Raw genomic sequence first — 11,789 nt, forward strand, 5'->3', positions numbered from 1 at the left:
ATTGATATTCAAAGAGAATTTCACATACCTGCATTCAAACGTATAGTGATTGGTTACATACAGTATAATAAATTTGATTAAATAATTCCAGTACTCCAGGTTGATAAGTTCTCAGGACATGTTCCATTTTCCTGCCTAACTACATCAGTGATGCTGAAAAATGTCTTGGAACATGAATATCCAACAATTGGACTGACCCAAGGTATGTTATAATCAGGGGTTTGGGTTAGAAGTGTGCAGGGTGGTCTTTTCTGCTTTTTCACTGCTAAGATCTTTGACTAAATTAACTGGAATCGTGAAATTTGCCTGAAGGAGCTTGATCTGAAATGGAACTGTTTGAAACTGACGCTGGGTTGTACCACCTTGCTGAAATGCTCTCCCCTATCTGATCGAACAATAAAAAGTTCAGGGAAAAAAAAGATAAAAAGAAAGGAACAACGTCATATGAAAAGTTGATTTTCTCCTGCAAGGCCTTTCTACCATGTTTGTACAGAATTGTTACATCAACAACTGGTGAGTGGAAGCTGCGCATGAAATTAAGAGAGCCCCTCCCCCACTTAGATACAAACCTGACAACCAACTATTATAAATGATTGTGAGGGCTCCTATAGCAGTAGAGGCTGCACTGCTGGACTTAACCCCAGAGGCCAGCACGCCATTTAAGCAGAATACATTTTCATAGCTTTCTGGGAAACTGATGCTGTCCAAATGCTCACCAAACGTGGAAGGACAATAACCCTTTAAATTCAACCATTACAGGTCAATGGAAGAATTGAAAAGTATCACATTGAAAAGGCCTTGGTGCTGCTTTCCCAGGACATCTTTAAGCTTCAGCTAACCTTTAACCCTGGGGTTATGCACCAATCTTTTGTCATGACTACAATCTCAGTGTCTTCCTTATGGGCCATGGGATAGAGACCTCTACGTACTTTGATCTCACACATAATCAGCTCCCGATTTCAAATATGCCACCTTTGTGTTAGTTGTCACTTGCTCTCACCTTTGAGCTGTAAATTTGTGGATTTGAGTCACATTGTAGGAACTTCAGGAGAAAACATACACGACGCACATCCTTTTAATGAGATGTTAAGTTGAGGCGCTGTCTACCATTTCAGGTAGAAAGATCCCATGGCACATCGAACGTGCTGAAGTAATGCCAATATTTAACTTGCAACGAATGCCTAAAATCAATTTATGTGGTTCATTAGCATTGCTAATTTGTCAGACACAAACTTGTGCATAATTGCTGCTGTATTTCCCATATCACTACATTGACTGTACTGAGCTGTGAACCAGTGTCCTGAGCTTGTAGCCACACCATGAAAAAGTGTTGTTTTAAAACTTCATTTATATCTAAATACAGGCACTAACTTGTTTATTTTGAAGGGATTAGTGCTAAACCAAAGACAGACAAATAAATTCCCTACGATCACCTTAACTCTGTCTGGGGTATTTCCACCTATGCCTGCAAAATAGATAGATGCTGGGACATAGTTGAAGGATTCAAGACTGCATTTGGTATATACTTGTCAGGTAGGGGTATCACGAGACATAGACCAATGGTGAGTAAATGGGACATTGGTATAAAGTATCCATGATCTAACTAAATGACCAACCAGGCCCAAGGGGCTGAGAAGCCTCCTCCGCTTCCTAATGTTTTTAACTGTTGCTGGTTGCAGACCAGGATACGTCTGAGATGGCAAACTAAAATAACTGTACGAGAATTATACCATACAGCCATGAAGTGAATGTCTCAAGTAATTCATACAAATACACAATAGACCGAATGAATTCATTGATAGTGTGTATATACTGTATGGCTCTCCTTCCAATTTGCAGATAATGCCCGAGATACACTAAGTTTAATATTAGCCAACTCGTCCAATTAGCACTGGTTGCCAGCTCACAACTTCTGTTGAGGCATGACGAGGTTACAACGTGTTGTTAACTGTGCACTGTTGCATCTAGTTTTGTGTGTGCCTAATAACACACCCTGGTTGATTCTCTGTGTGATGTCCGCTGCACTTTTTGATGTTTTCACCACTCTGCTCCTATTTCACTTGATGAAAGCAATCTGACCATATCAAACCTTGCTGGATGACTCATGAGGCCTTTTGTCCTTGTGAAGCCTGTAATGGTTTCAGAAGCTGAAAAGGAATTACGGTCTTGAAATGCAGACCAGCTCTCATACTTTCTTCCACTCCACCCACAAGGTATCTGGTCTATGCCAAGACTAAAACCACCTACACTAAATGTCAGTCCAGTTGAATTCCTCATCTTGCAAAACAATTACCATTAACAACTTCCACTTATGCAGGAAAGTTAACCTGGGAAAATATTTTCTGTGGCTCCACAAAGACATAATCAGAGAAACAAAATCACAAGGATGGATGTCCAAAGGTTTCATTAGAATTAGTATTGAGAATACTTTCTAAAAAGTCATTCATGTAATATCTTTAATATGGCTGAGCATCACATGCCCTCCCAACAGAACATAGTTGAAGAAAACGCTTTCTTTGACTTGCAGTCAAGTTACTAAAATAAACATAATCAAAAAGGTGAATTTAAGCATCCTGTTAAAACAGGTGCAACGGGAAAGGGGTTTAGTCAGGAAATTCCAGTAATTAGAGTAAAACTGGTTGAAGGACTGCAAGCAATGGTAAGGTGGTCCACATCATCGACAGCACGTTCTTCTCCAAGCCACTCACCACTCTGCCTTGGAATTACGTCACCATCCCATCACTGTGGCAAGGACACACACGTGCACACACATGTACACACACAGCAGTAGTTCAAAAAGGCAGCAAAGGGCCAATAAGTAAAACCACTAGCCAGTGATGCCCAAATACCATGAAAGCATTTATAACAAGGCCAAAATTGAAATAATGCTGAAGTGTCCAACAGTTGAAGGGCTGGAGAAAGTGAGAGAGGCTTCATCTGCAAAAGATTAACAAAAATGTACTGTTGAAAATATAAAATTTGAAGGGAGTGTGCGAGGAGGAGAGGTGGAGACAGGCAGCCAATAAGTCAGTGAATGCAGGAATCACTAATCAGCACTCTCCCGAAAATGTGGAAGTCAACTGCCCTTCAGGCCAGTATATTTTAGCCCTTCTTATATTCCTTTCCGTCTCATGCTAGGATTCAGTTCCACAGGAAATCAACCAACTTGCCCAAGAGAGAGCTGAACTCAATGTCACTGGTCATGTTTCACCGATACATATCAACATGTTCCCTGAGGGTCATTAGTACATCACTTACTGTGGGCCTCTAACCTCAGTACATTATATATCAATGTCATAAACCTTGTACTCCACCCAACTGTTGTGCAGCTCAGAAAGCTTGCAATTGGAAGGAAAAAAAATCTCTAATTATACTGCAAATGTTCACTATTAAAGTGGATGTAGGTAAAGAATTTTTCACAACTCAAAGGTTCCTTTAATTCTATGTGGCCCAATGCAATGGCTTTCTCTGCCATAGCCACACTTCTTCCTGTATCTTGGATTTGCTCCTGTCACATCCATGCCACTCAGTTTGCTTGGAGCTGAACGCAGACTCTATTCTGAAGCATGTATCAGCACAGACCCAGTGCCAAAGTGAGCATTCACCCTCTGACACACATCTCCAAGCAACAAAAGGCGCCTGTGTATTTCTGCAACCACATAAAGGGGGCATGATGCAGGCTTCATTGGCACTGTCACTGATCTTTGCATGTTGCACATCAGTGGAAGGGGCACAACACTGGGGGAGTTGCTGACGTAGTCGCAATGTCACTAGTCTAGTTATCCAGAACCCCAGGTTAATATTCATGGGACATGGGTTTGAATTCCACTACGGCGGATAGTGAAAGTTTATTTCAATTTAAAAAAAACTGAAATTAAAGCCTCAGCCTAATGGTGACCAACTGTCAATTGTCATAAAAACCTATCTGGCTCACCAATACCCTTCAGGGAAGAAAATCTACTGTCTTTATCTGGTCTGCCCTTTATTGGGCTCCAAATCCACAACTATGCGGTTGATCTAGTCAACTAGGAATGGGCACAGCATTTGCCCAATATATTGTCCTAATGGTAAAGGAAGCTACACCTCAAAACCAAGGGGAACCCCGTATCACTTTGCACTATTTGGGGGTGAACAGGGGTTTCAATGAGAAAAGAAACAAATGAAATAAGATTGGGGGCTGAGTCTGAATGGATTTACCAATTGTATAAACACAGCAGTTCCTCCATGAGTCAATACACGGAAGTTAAGGAATGGTGTCTTAGGCAACTATCAAATTCCACAATGTACTGACAAGCGCCTTCACAATTCCGGGGGAACAGCTCAGGAACGAATTAAACAACAGAAAAAGACATGATTAGGACTTGTAGAGAACCGCATACCTTGTCTAGACATTTCAAACACTTCACGCCTTAAGAAAATATTTTCTGAAGTGCAATTACATGAGTAAACATGCCAGCTACATTGCACACAACGAGGTCCTAGAAAGAGAGAATGAGATATATGACCATCAGGTATGGTGTATTCTTGCTTATGACTGAGGAGGAATGCTGACCCAGGACATTTCCTCATGTTAACAAAGTGTAGAGCTGAGTGAACACAGCAGGCCAAGTAGCATCTTAGGAGCACAAAAGCTGGTGTTTCGGGCCTAGACCCTTCATCAGAAATGGGGAAGGGCCTGAAACGTCAGCTTTCCTGCTCCTAAGATGTTGCTTGGCCTGCTGTGTTCATCCAGCTTCACACTTTGTTATCTCAGATTCTCCAGCATCTGCAGTTCCCATAACCTCTGATACATTTCCTCATGTATTTCTTTGGAAATTTTCCATCTGAAATGGCAAGAGGGACCTCAAACCCAGTTAAGAAGAAAACCCACTCATGGTGACAGAGTGATCCTAGATGTGAAAGCCAACTGTGCTGCATGTGCTCTCATTAGATTTGGGGAAGAGAGACCCAATGACCTACACCACAAGAACTAATGACAGGCAATAACAGGAGGTGGCAGTGCGGCTGGGCCACTTGGGCCTTCCCGCCTGTTATCCATCCAATGTGATCTTGGCTGATATTGGGGTCTAAGCTCCATTCTCCGGTCTGCCCCAGTGGCTCCCCATTGCCTATAACATTCTACCTACTTTGGCCTCGAATAGGTTCAATGACCTGGGTGTCTACTACTTTCTGGGGAAGAGAATTCCACAGGCATATAAACTTCTGAAAGAGAGAACAAAATTCTCCTCATCTCCTTCTTAAAAGGGAGGTGTCTTATTTCAAAACGGTCTCCGCATTTCTTGCCTCCTGACAAGTGCAGACACAACGATCTGGGGACTGGGTACGAATATTGCAAATGGCACCATTTGAATAAAACAAATTTAATTTCTAACAAGCTACCCTACTGCCAAATAGTTGTAAAAACCCATCTGGTTCACTAGTATCCTTTAGGGGATTGAAATTTACTGTCCTTACCCAGTCTTCCCTACATGTGACTTCAGATGCAGAGCAATGCAGTCGACTCTTGACTGCCCTCGAAAATGGCACAGCAATTCACTCAGTTTCACGGCCATTAGAGATGGGCAGTAAATACTGGCCTTGCCAGCAACACCTCACATCCCATGGGCAAATAAAGCAAATCAGTTTATAGCAACACAGCCCTGACTGATGCTGTTCCTGCTCAATGCCCACTAGCATTGGACAGCTCTTGTAAATTGGGAAAGCTTGAGGCTGATTCTTTATCCATCATTATTACAAAGTGCTAAAGCCAATCGTAGCCTCTACACCCCACCCCATCCATAGAATACATGACGCTTTGATTAAAGAATCTATTACAACAGAAAGTGAGACAAGCGATTTAACCATTGATGTAGTGCCTTTGAATAATAAAACATCTCAGATGAATCACAGGAACGTAATCAGACAATAAAGTGATACTGAACCACATAATGAGATACTACAACAGGTGACCAAAAGCTTGGACAAAGATAACAAAGTGTGGAGCTGGATGAACACAGCAGGCCAAGCAGCATCTTAGCTGCTTGGCGTGCTGTGTTCATCCAGCTCCACGCTTTGTTATCTCGGATTCTCCAGCATCTGCAGTTCCCATTATCTCTGATCACAAGCTTGGACAAAGAGCTAAGTTTTAAGGAGCACCTTAATAAGACAAAGATGCTGGGGAGAAATTGTCAGAACTTTGGGTTAAGACTACAAGAGTTACAGTTGGAAAGGTGGATGGACGGGTTGGTGTACAAGGAATAAAACTATACTCCCAAGAGAACAGAGAAAATATTATAAATACACACCTCCTTTAATGCAGACAGTTTACAGATTGGAAGCTGCAGGGCAGGAGAAGCTGCTGGAATGGAATGAAGGCCTTGCAAAAAAAAAACAGACCCTCAACAATTGATTCCCACCTACACTCTGCATGCAAATGATCAATTGGAACAAATACAATCACATATCAAGCCTGTCCCACAGGACAGTTCGCTTCATACAAGGATTGGTAACAAAGGGACAATTCAATGCAGTTACACTGGAAGATGGAGGGAAGTAGGTTGTCAGCAGACTGGACCCCTCACTGACTATTACTAAGACGGCATGTAAAAAATACCTCCCACCTCGACCTGTTTCTACAACATCTGAGGCCATCAAACATTCCAGTCGTTACTAACCAATTTGAATGAAGGAGGGTTAAACAGGAATCACTGATTTTATATCAGACCATTTTCTCCAACAATATAAGTAGCATTTAACTATGAAAACAAGCAACTAATTATCAAAGCTCATTGTTCCATATGCTATCTCCCCCATCACAACACTCAGTAGTAGTTCAGTATCTTCAAACCTCTTCTATGATTCCAGCCATTTACACTGAATATTTATCACCCTTCATTGTCACTATTTCCAGTTGTGTGATTAGCATCTCGTCCCCAAGCTGTAGAATTCCCCTCCTAATCCTCTTTACACTCGCTTTCATTTTGCGGCCCTCCAAAATCTCACCTTCTCAACTGAGCTCCTTCGCAGGTTTACTGAACTCTCCCCCTTCGATTTCACGTCAATTTTCAGCTGATTTACCTTCCTTTGAAGGCCCATGTGCCATTTTTATACATTAAGGCAAATGAGACATAAAAGCCAAGTCGCTGCTTGGTTTACCACAATTTTAATTCTGACATGGATGTTAAAGTCATTTTCATCATTTGTCTCACCTCATTACATCACATACTTAAATGAGTGCATTACACCCAGTCCCTGACAAACCAGAAACTGTAGGATTTAATCTTCTATTGCCCTTCAGTCAGTCTTGTACTGGCCCTTGGGAAACATGTAAGTTGAACCCAAATACCTCCTTAATATTGGTAAAAAACTGTCAGAACAATCCAAAAAAACAATCTCCTGGCTATCAAAATGCATCAGCATGCATTCTCAGTGAGAAAATGAATGAAAAAATTGTGAGCTTGGTCAAGGCTAGGAGATCATAAAACAAAGGTGCAGAAGTGGGCCATTCAGCCCATCAAGTCTGCTGTGCTATTCAATAGGATCCTGGCTGATTTGATAATCCTCAATTTTGTTTTCTGCTTTCTCCCCCCCTTATAATGTTTGATTATTTTACACATTAAAAATCATTCTATTCCAGTCTTAATAATCCTTCCTCAGAAGCCTCTTGTGATAAAGAATTCCACAGATTCACTACCCTCTCAGAAAAGAAATTCCTGCTCATTTCTGTCTTAAAATGTGTGACCCCTTATTCTGAGATGATACCCTCTGATGCTAGATTCTCCCAAAAGCGGAAATTACGTTTCCACAGCTACCCTGACAAGTCTTCTAAGAATCTTGTATGTTTCGATAAAGTCACCTCTCAATCTTCTTTATTCCATATAGTATAGGCCCAATTTACTCAATCTCTCCTCATAAGACATTCCCTGCACACCAGGTATCAGCTAGGGAACTATTTTTCTAGACTGCCTCCAACGCCAGTATATCTTTCCTTCGATAAAGGACTCAAAGCTGTTCACAGTACTCTAGCAGTGATCTGACTGGTGTCTTGTGTAAATTAAGAATGAAAGAATTTACCTAACAGATAAAATCAGAAAGAGCAAACTTGCAGTAGGCCGAGTGCTTTGTTACTAAAGCCTCTGGCAATAATATCAAAACATCTCAATTTACATAAACTAGCTGGAGCTACCTTTATAACAAAGTGTGAAGCTAGATAAACACAGCAGGCCAAGCAGCATCTCAGGAGCACAAAAGCTGACGTTTCGGGCCTAGACCCTTCATCATTGCAATAAAAAGGTCTACACCCAAATTATTAATCTAGGTCCTTAAGAATCTGATCTATGCCTCCAGCATCTTTGGATCTAATTTGGGTTTCTGAAACTCTGACCAAGTAGGTGGTCCAAACGAATTCAACACTTAACTGTCAAAGTGAATTCAAAAGCAGGAATTGATTTCCTTAAAGAACGGAAGGCTCAAGGGAAATTCAATGGACGTGCTCAAAACTAATGAAAGGGTTGGATAGTTAATCCTGAAGGATCCACAACCAGAGGGAACAGATTTCAGATAATAACTGGCAAAACATCAAGAGATGAAGTTTTTCTCCCTGTGTTATGGCAATCTGGAATGCACTGCAGTGAGCATCGTGGCTTCAGATTCAACAATAGTTTTCAAAAGAGATTTGGATACATTATTGTACGGGTAAGATCTGCAGAGCTGAAGACAAAGAGCAAGAGAACGGGATTTAATCAGACTGCTTTCCCGACGAGCTGGAATTGGCACAAGGGGCCGAACTGCTTACTGCCGGGAGTTGGGAATATTCTCCTGTTTGAAAAAAAACAGAAGTGCAGAGGGCGAAAGCTTCTGATCCAAAACACTGGCGGGCAATGTGTGTCTCTCTCCCTCAACCCTGCAAATATATATCACTGATGCCAAGACAGAGCTGAACAATATTGTGCAGACTTCTACCATTTAAGGGACATCGGCGGTAGCAAAACAAAGGTGAAGCCGTAGTGTTCCCCAGAATAGGAGGGATGGGGGGGGGGGGGGGGGGGGAAGGACAAAGGAACAAGGAATTCGCGGTTTTTTTAAAAGGAAAAATTATAAAGCCTCTTTCAAATGCTGACTGTCCTCTGGGGGGATTCACGTCTTTTACTCGCCGTACTTTTCTGAACCCAACAATTCACTTAGAAAGCGTTTAGGCAAACTCCCTGTAACATATCCAAAATAACGTTCCAGTAACCCATCCAAAAGTGGCGTTTTAGTCATGCTCCTAGCTGCTATGTGTTGATAGACGCCCGCTGTGTTTCTTTATTTTTCAGTAGTTTTCTGGTGTTATTTCCAGGGCTTTGTTAAGGTTTTGTTTCCACCATCATTTTTTTTAAAATAACGAAGCTCTAAATATCTCATCAACCTGCTTTTACGAATATATTCCACGAAGTGCCTGCAGTTTTAGGCACTCACTGTTTTGTTTAATTGTAGGAAAGTTTCAATAAAGATTTCTAGCTGAACTACAGACTTTCCGTAGAGGTGTGTTTTCTTTCCAACAATATCTCTTTTTTTTGACAAAAGCAAACCGCTGGGAATCAAGCAGACATTGAAATCCCTTTAAACCTTCTGCAGAACATCACAAGTTGGTAACTCTCTCACATGCGCTCTTAAACAAAAAGGCAAGATTACAATCATCGCCCTCCAGTGAGAAGTTGAGACGTTTACTCACACTGCAGCAGATAAGAGGCGCTGGCCCGCGGCCCAATTTTGCTAAAGCTTAATATCGTTCTTTAATCCAACCCCTCAGTACGGCAGCAGGAAAACTTGTCCCTGTAGGAGTGTTGGGGTGATACTGACACGCCAAGAAGGGAAAGCAACGAATCTCAGCAACTTTTCATTCAGTTCTTTTTAAAAAAAAAGAAACCAAAAGCCTCCCACCACGCACTTGGAAAGGACAAAGGGAAGTATCACACTCTTCGCCGTGCCTTTAGGGCTCGTCTCTAAAGTGCTGGTTCTCAATCCGCGCGTGTAACCAGGCAGAGCCATCCCGCTCAGTTCACACTGATGTCACCACCATTTATAATCCGCCTGGAACCAGAAGTACTCCCTTTTTTTTTAAAGCACAAAACAGTTTCAAATCGTGAACAAATTCACTTCGTAAGTAATTATAGTCGTGATGCTTTTGTCAACAATGTATTTCCTGGCCCCAGAGGAATCTTTAAGCTCAACAGCAAATATTGGGTACTCCATTCTTAAGGCATGGATATTTCAACTGAAGACAGACTGAAATTGTGCTACCACCAATGCCCCCATGCCAATTCTCACCAAGCAACTCGTACAGGTTCCTTTGGCAGCATCTTACAAACCCACGACCACTTCCACATTGAGTATAGGAGCTGGGAGGTCATGTTGTGGCGGTACAGGACATTGGTTATAGAGATAACAAGGTGTTAGGGTCTAGGCCCGAAACATCAGCCTTCCTGCTCCTCTGATGCTGCTTGGCCTGCTGTGTTCATCCAGCTCTACACCTTGTTATCTCAAATTCTCCAGCTTCTGCAGTTCCTACTATCTCAGGACATTGGTTGGCCAACGTTTGGAGCACTGCCTGCAATTCTGGTCTCCCTGCTGTAGGAAGGATGTTAAAGTTGAAAGGGTTCAGGAAAAAAATTAGGAGGATGTTGCCAGGGTTGGCGGGTTTGAGTTATAGAACCTGAATTGACTGGGGCTATTTACCCTGGAGCTGCTGGATGCTGAGGGGTGACCTGAATGAAGTTTATAAAATCACTGGGGACATGGATAAAGTGACTAGTCGAGAACTTTCCCCCAGGGTAGGGGAATCCAAAACTAGAGGGCATAGGTTTAAGGTGAGAGGGTAAAAATGTAAAAGGGACCCAAGGGACAACATTTTCACATGGAGGGTGGTGTGTGTATGCAATGAACTGCCAGAGGAAGTGGTGGATTGGAACTGGTATGATTACAACATCTCAACAGGTACATGAAGAAGGAGGGTTTAGAGTGATGTAGGCCAACTGCTGGCAAATGGGACTAGATTAATTTAGGATATCGTGTTGACATGGACAAGTTGGACTGAAAGTGTCTGTTTCTGTTTTTTACATCTCTATGACTTTATGACTGTATCTAGCAAGACAACGGCAGCAGATACAGGGGAACACCACGACTTACAAGTTGCCCTCCAAGCCACAAGCCATCCTGACTTAGAAATACATTCCTGTAACTTTCACTTAATCAAATCCTGCAATTTTCTCCCTAACAGTGCTCTAGATGTCCCTACATCGCAAGGAGTGCAACAATTCGAGAAGGCAGCTCATTGCCAACTTCTCAAGGGCTTTTAAGGATGGGAAGTCAATGCTGGCCTAGTCAGCGATGCTCACATCCTAGTGAAAGAATAGAAATAAATTTTCGGTAAAAACCGAAAGAACTGTGGGTGCCATAAATAAGAAACAAAAACAGAAGTTGCTGGAAATGCTCAGCGGGTCTGACAGCATCTGCGAGCAGAAAACAGTCAATGTTTTGCGTCTAGTGAACCTTTCTCAGGACAGAAATAAATATTCTGCTCCTTGGAGCAGTATAGATATAGTGCTATACCACTACAGATGCCACCTATTTTATATATATCAATAACAACATTTTATTTATTTATAACTGGGTTCTACTGCATAGGGTGATATTCTATCTCCATTGTTCTGAAAGAAATAAAGCAAGGAAGAATTCATATGTTTATACAGCCTTTCATGTTGAAATAACAGCAACAGCACATCACATTTGAGGGCAGCACGGTGGCTCGGTGGTTAGCACTATTACCTCAC

At 41.9% G+C, this 11,789-nt stretch overlaps 1 long non-coding RNA gene across 1 annotated transcript in view; it reads right to left on the reverse strand.

Moving 5' to 3' along the window:
* Nucleotides 1-9,902, reverse strand: part of LOC132210501 (uncharacterized) — a 35,069-nt gene extending 25,167 nt beyond the window's left edge. Inside the window, exon 1 of the long non-coding RNA XR_009446633.1 lies at nucleotides 9,692-9,902. This is a non-coding gene — a long non-coding RNA (uncharacterized LOC132210501). The remainder of the gene's footprint in view (nucleotides 1-9,691) is intronic.
* Nucleotides 9,903-11,789: the final 1,887 nt, after the last annotated feature.

The sequence above is a fragment of the Stegostoma tigrinum genome, chromosome 14 (genome assembly GCF_030684315.1).
Source record: "Stegostoma tigrinum isolate sSteTig4 chromosome 14, sSteTig4.hap1, whole genome shotgun sequence".
Lineage (NCBI taxonomy): Eukaryota > Metazoa > Chordata > Chondrichthyes > Orectolobiformes > Stegostomatidae > Stegostoma > Stegostoma tigrinum.